General features: G+C 43.9%; 1 pseudogene; it reads left to right on the plus strand.

Moving 5' to 3' along the window:
* The first annotated feature begins 946 nt into the window (after positions 1-946).
* On the plus strand, positions 947-2,031 carry LOC123826330 (annotated as a pseudogene).
* The last annotated feature ends 5,229 nt before the right edge of the window (positions 2,032-7,260 follow it).

Here is a 7,260-nt window from a genome sequence, read left to right on the forward strand (position 1 = left end):
ATAACAAGGGTGTTCAACATGTAGAATTCTGAGTCTTAATCACCCTTACGGAGATGAATACCCTTAAGCCCCTAATACCAGGCCTGTGAGGAAGCAGAAGTCACATTTCACCTCTGTTCCTTGTAGAGGCCTAGGCCTCAGTGCTCTGATTTCTTCTGAACCCTTATCTTTACTTCCCAGGGCAGAAGAGTTAAGAGAAGTCGCAAAATGGCAGCCAACCAGCTGAGTCTGGCCCTTGGATGTATGCTGAATGGCCTGCTCAGAGATTTAAAGATAGTTTAACTCATGACCAACATTTACAAGTGAAGTGCTATTACTTGACAGTCTGGATTGCTGGGTCTCTTGGGACCACCTTCCTTCTTGGGAAAACTTGGTAGGAGCTGCAGGGTAGCCTCTTCTTTCTGGGGTACACTCCCTGTTTTTAGCAGCCTCAGCAATTCACTTTCTCTCATTCATGTTCATCCTACTACATTCTGTTGCCTTGACCCTAGAGGCGTGTGAGTTATACTTCCAGTTAAGACATTTTGGCCCCAGCTGATATGGCTCAGTGGATTGAGTGCCAGCCTGTGAACCAAAGGGTTGCTGGTTCAATTCCCAGTCAGAGCAATTGCCTGGGTTGCGGGCCAGGTCCCCAGTAGGGGTGGGTGGGCAAGAAGCAACCACATATGGATGTTTCTCTCCCTCTCTTTCTCTCTCCTTTCCCCATTCTCATTCTCTAAAACTACACTTTGAACTTGGGTGGGAGAAACAAAGTGAAATTGTAGTCCATAGGTTCTGGTAGGTAAGACTTTGGAAACAGGGCTTAAAACAGAATCAAAGAGCTTCCCAGCGCTAGCAGTGGTGGAACAACTCTAGCTGCCCTGAGTCACTGGAGACTGGCTTGGCACCCTCCCCCAGGTAAGGTCTGGGCTCTGGGTAGATCTGGGTGACCACCCCCCTCCTCTGAATGGAGCCTGCGGAGCATGGTATGCACTCAGAATGGGGTCCCCAGGATTGATCTGTATGGGTTTGAATAGTCTGAAGGTTTTGATTATGCAGCTTATGCAAACTTTCCTTGGTGATACTCACTAGAAGAGCAATAAAATGGTCTAGACTTCTAAAGGGAAGTAGTAGTATCCAGAAAAGCATGACAGTGAAGCGCTATATCTAGAAAGATGTTCCCCTCGAACATAGAGCCCGCATCTGGAGAGGGGTAACTGGAGGCCAGCCCCAGATGGAGAGGAACCCTGGCTATTACCACCAATTTCTCCAGGGAGAGAGGAGGCCATCTGGACAGATATGAACAAGACCTTGCTGAACAATGTAAAATTTCTCAAGAGTGCATATCCCTGTTTACAGAAGACCCTGTAAACATGCTATTGACCTATGAGCACCACAACCAGGGTAAGGTACTGCCAAGGAATGAATTTTACAGTGGGATATATGATTCTTATCACAAAGAATGAAAAAGAATCCTTTTGGCTATTAGATGCTCTTGTTGGAAGAATACTAGCTAATTACTACAGCCCTGAGACTCTGGGGCCAAAGACAGACCAGGAGGCCTTGGGGGAGCTGGTGAGGACCTTGCGGCCAGTGGTGGTGGCCCTGATTGTTGCATATGGCATCCTGTGGACCCTGGTCGTGTCCACTGTTTCACCTACCTGTTTGTGGACATCTTGCCTGTGGATATGGTACTTAGATCCTGGGACTGTTTGTTCAACAAAGGCTCGAAAATTATCTTCTGGGTGGCTCGGACCTGATTAAATAACATCAGCCTTTTATTTGGGAATCACCAGCATTGCAGACATTTGTGAAAAATTTAGGATGACCAGAAGGAGTTTTGTGACTGACGGTCAAGCCGTCATGCAGAAAATACTCTCAGATCCTAAAAGCTTGTCTACACCTACCATCACCAGTCTTCAAGAAAGCTGCAAGGCCAAACTGCTGGCGCAGGGGGGGCTTGGACATTCCCCTCTCCACAATGACCGGGAGGCTTCATTTTCATTGGTCAGAATTGACCAATTTTTACTGCTTTCTTTTTTAGTGATGTAAATAATTGATGTCTCTACACCTTAGTGGGGACCTTTTTTAAAAAGCAATTTAAATTCATGTCATTCTGTAACTGATGAGCTATGAAGTCAAATTTATAAATATACATTTTTACCTGAGACAGTAGTATATAAAATGTGAGAGATGTGCATTTGTATTTAACCAACATCTAAAAAAAATAGACTCAAAGAACAAATTGAACAGCTTGTTCAATTTATCCCTTACTGGGATAAATTTCTGGCAAATAGACTATTTACCCAAATCATTATTGACTAGGTATGGATCATACGGGTAAGGATCTGTATAAGCATGCTTAGTCCTTGTCGGGCTAGAAGCCTACTGCTTCCAGGTTCAGGCTCCCTGCTGAAGAAGAGGTGAAAAGCTAATGAAACAAAGATAGAAAATTGGGAGCAACAAAATATGAATGGAAGACTGCTTTGTGCTCTCCTCAAGCCCCAGTTTTATTCCCTTCAGGCACTGGGCCAAACTATCTCAGCCTTAGCCCCCATGGATGTGTCCACATGTCCCTTGGGCATAATGAAGAGTGCCACCTGCAGGCTTGATCCAGAAAAGCTTCCACACAAATTTCCATGTTTTTAGTCTCTAACTTCCAACCAAAAGGAGAGGACACCAAGGACCTAGAAGAGAATGGAAGATAGAAAGAGTATGGGAAACACCCCTAGGCCCATTCCACCCTGCCCACCACTACCAGATTCCTCTCCACATTGACCTGTGAGCTGAGTGGGACATAAGCATTTGTATTCCATTGAAATGCTGATATGGGGGTGTGTGTTTGTTGCAATATTTAGCCTACTCCTGGTAATACTGAAGGCTCTGGAAAGCCAGCTAGGAAATGGGTGGAGTTAATATTTCTGAAGATAGTAATGATTGAGAATAAGCACATCTGTGCCACAGAATGGGTAAGGATCTGAATAAGAGTGCTTAGTCCTTAATGGTCTAGAAGCCTACTGCTTCCAGGTCCAGGCTCCCTGCTCAGGAACAGGTGAAAAGTTGCAGATATATTTAAGAAAACTTTACACACGATTGCTCAATGTGGTTGTGCTTTTCTTGCCCAAGAGGAGAGGAATACATAAAGGGGAAGCCCATCTGTTTGGGGACCATTAATGTGCCTCCAGGCTCCTAGGTAACACATACCTGAAAGGGGGAGTAGAGACTATTCTGATGAGACTTAATTCGGCTCTCGAATAACATTGGAAATCCATGGCCCCCTAGAGGGATACACAATTCCAAGTAAGAACTCTTTATTGGTTCAGTACTGTTAAAATAATTGGAATTTTAAACTTCTGGTTTACATTAGCTTTAAACTAGGAATGCATTGTTCTAACCACAAATTTTCTCTTTTCTGTAGTGTGTGGACAATATAGTGAGGATTTCTAAGGACTCAGCAATTTGTTGAGATAATTAGAAATAAAGAAAGAGATGGCATACTAACTAGCTTGTTACTTTGGACTTTCTTTTAGCTCTACTTGTTATGGGTTGTTTTTAATATAGCAATTTAATATAGAGCATTTTAATGTTAATGATTTTATTTCCTGGGGACTTGCCCAAAACGAGAAAGTTGTTTCCTAAGAGGTTCCAGCTCACAGAATGAGATTTGACATTGTAGGCAATTGAGCCTTGTAAGCATGATGAGTTTTGGTCTTAAAGGCTGAATGCATTACAGAACAACAAAAACCCAGGGTCTAATTCCATCCCATGGCTCAATGCCACAGAGGAGTGTAGACCTCACTGTTTTTGAAGGAAGTCCTTTGGGTAATTTATTTTAATGGGTATGGAAGATCAAAACAAAGACATATATGAGAAAGTTAATAAAGGAGGCATAACTAATCAGGCCAAAGAAAGAGGTTTTGCATATGGTTAGCATAACCGCTTCATAATGGTTGCTGTAGTTGAATAAAATTTGGCTCTGAGCTTCTGTCAGTGAGCACAAAGTACACATGGCACACTGTAAAATCGTGCTCTGGTCAATGGGGCCTCAGTCTTCACTGGCCTTCACTGCTCAAACAATGGTATTAACCTGTAGATATGTGAACGAGCTTCTGAGAGCCAACAACTTTCCCATGCCCCCAGCAAGCATAGCTTCACAGATTTTTAAAGTGAGGTTTTCATTGTCTGCAAAACCAGGCTCTCTGGTTGTCTTAGGTTAAAGCAAATGAGCTGAAGTTAGCAAGGATAAATTGCAGAAAGTATTGTTACCTAACATTAATTTTTTCTCCTTGGCTTATCTTTCATTAGCATGTTTGGTCATTTGTTTATTCATCAGATGCTTCACTGAGAACATGCTGTGTGCCCCAGTGAATTGGAAGTCCCTTGTGAGGGAGAAGGAAAGAAAACAGCAACAATTTACAAGACAGTTTTCTTGGTCCAGGTTGCTAGGCACAACTCCAAGCACTGATGAGGGAAAATATTTGTTTATAAGGACATGACATGCGGGCTGACACTGTAGATCAAACCCAAGAGCATCCTATTGCCAGTTTGCCAGTCTATGCAGGTTCTCTGTGGGGAAGGATACAGTCCAAACATGATGTAGTAAGATGAGGAGCCAAAAGGCAGGGCAGATGGGGCATGTGCCTTGCAGCGGTGATGAGGGAAGAGTGAGAGATAGGCAGATGAGACTAGCTACCAACAAATTGAAGAGCTGGTCAAGGCCAAATTCAGAGACTACAACCCACTTCCTGTATCTCCCTTATTATCTCCCTTAGTAAATGGTTCCTCTGGCCTTCTGAGGCTGGAAATGCACTTACAAAGAAATAAATTGCGTCAGGCTTAGAACTTGGTGACTAAATGCAATGCATGGAGTGGATGAGAAGGAGGAGTGATGGCTGTAAATGCAGTGCATGGTGCATTCTACCTGCATGGCTGAGAAGCCTGTGCTGTCCCCAGGTAGGATAGTCCGTCCAGTGGGCAGGTAAACATACATACCCGGTGCTCAGGAAGTAAAGATGAGGAAGTCACCTGTCTATATTCAGATCACCTCCTACAGAATACTGCTCTAGTATAGTTTCTATCTTGATGGCAGGTGATCAGTATATATACCACTAGTGAATCTCTAATTCAGACAGGTCCTTAAATTTAAACCTCTTTCCAGGATTATGATTCTGTGATGCTGTTTCAGTTTTTCTATTGGTCCCTCACTCTTTAGGAATAAAATTGGTTAAAACATTTTCTTTGAACTCTTATATTTCTTATCTGCTTTCAAAGAATTATGCATATGTTACTGCAGAAATGCCCACTTCTAAAAATTAGTCTATAAAAATTAGATAAAGCAAATTAATAATCTATATTGCTGCCACCAGGTGTTTTTGGTATTTCACCCAAACCAGGGCAAGATAAATTACATTAAGAAATTCAACTCTCTACCCTCCTATTCTTAATCCCTCCTATCATAGAAAGTTCATGGTTTGCGGAGAGACTGGTCTATAGAAAGCTGAGATGCTTATGAATTTGAGTAACCATATCTATGGAACCTCATTATTGAGAAGAAAAGATGAAAAAAGCAAAATAAATTCTTGCTAAGCTTAGGTAATGAGGGCAGACAAATGCTGCTTGGGACCATCTTCTAGGAAGGCAGTTTGTGCATACATGTACCGCCAGGCCCCTGCTGTCTGCAGACGGAAACAACAATGTCAGCGGAGAAGCACTGCATTTCTGTCATGGCGAGTGGTGAGGGAATTTATTAACAACTGCTAAGAAGCAATGCACAAGAGGTGCTCGAGTCAGTCTGAAAGGGAATAACTACTAAGTCAGTGAAGAGGGGGATAAAGCATTTCTGTTTGCAGTTTTACACTGTCCCTCACTGTTGTTGTTAGGTTTTTTTTTGTTTTTGTTTTTGCTAGTGTTTTTATTCTGTGAATTTGTTACCACTTTTGTAAGCAAGGATGTGGTAGAGATGAACCATTGATGACTTTGGGATCTGTCCTGTTAGGCAGTGGGTGGCCATGATGCCATACCTAGTGTGACCTCCAGGCATGGGCTATAGAGAACAGTCCCCATTCCAGTCTGTCCTTACCTAGACCTGGTGCTCCCACCAGAGGCCTCTCACCCTCACTCCTGGGCAACCTGAGCTCCAGGGCAGATGGCCAGGCCCTGCTTCCTTTCCCCACCATAATCCTGTCCTTGAATCCTTGTTTCTGACTTTTAGTTCCTTTTCCTTCTCACTGTTAGCTCATCACTCAGTAAACACTGTTGGGGTCTGCCCTGCTTGGTCTCAGGAAGCTGTAACCCCCCGTGGCTAAGGCTGAGTGAGAGACATCCGAACCAGGAGACACTAAGGAGACAAAACTTATTTCCCTGGCATTCCCTGGCAAAACTTATTTCCCTGCCTGTTCTAATGCCTAGCTCCCTTTGCATGATTGGCAGTCAATGACAGGTAACAATTCTCTAAAAAGAGGATGAATCTAAGACAGACATGATCATGTGGGAAAGCCCTCAAGCAAGAGACTTAGGGGGCTGTGGAAATGAAGGGGTGATCAACATTGACCCCTGCCCCCTCAGCTCTGTCAAAGCCTGAGACCTTGTTGTAGCTGTGAGAAATCCAAGTTTCCTGGCTGCTTTTGTCTCCTCTGCCAGGCTCAGGCCTGTGGAAATAACAGGGGCGGTGCAGTCCAGACCAGAGTCGGCGGACCCCCGGGGTAATTAGGGTTGGGACATAGAATATACAAGATCCTGTGAGATCTGCTTGCTGGAGGATGCTTTTGAATTAGAATATGAAGGCACGGGCAGGAAACGAAACTAGCCTTTTAGGTTCTGTAGTCTTTTTAAGTGATAAAACCCCAAAATCTCAGCCTAGAATACCAGCATGAGTTCTGTCAGCCCCTTTAAAAGCTACCTATTCATTTGATCTTCCCTGCCAGACTGTAATCAACAAACTGTATCTGTATACCTAATAAAAAGCCTACTCAGGTGGCAACTCAGGTGGCAACTCAGGGCGCTCTCCACTAGAGAGAGTGGCCATGCTGTTCCCATTTCTCCACAGGACTCGCTAGTTCATGTGTGTTTTCTCGTATCATGAGCAGCTGCAGCATTCGAGGTCACTGCTGGCCAGTGGCCGCCTCAAAACACTATTAGCAGTCTCCCACAGGCAGTCAGTTGAGAAACTGCCTCTGAATGAGCCACCTGCTCTGGAGTGGGCATGGACTCTGCAGAGAGGTCTTAGAAGGTACTTTCCCAATCCAGAGCACCACCCAATTAAAAGAACAGAGGTTTGTGTCA

The sequence above is a fragment of the Phyllostomus hastatus genome, unplaced genomic scaffold (genome assembly GCF_019186645.2).
Source record: "Phyllostomus hastatus isolate PE091 unplaced genomic scaffold, TTU_PhHast_1.1 phas_contig_80, whole genome shotgun sequence".
Classification (NCBI taxonomy): domain Eukaryota; kingdom Metazoa; phylum Chordata; class Mammalia; order Chiroptera; family Phyllostomidae; genus Phyllostomus; species Phyllostomus hastatus.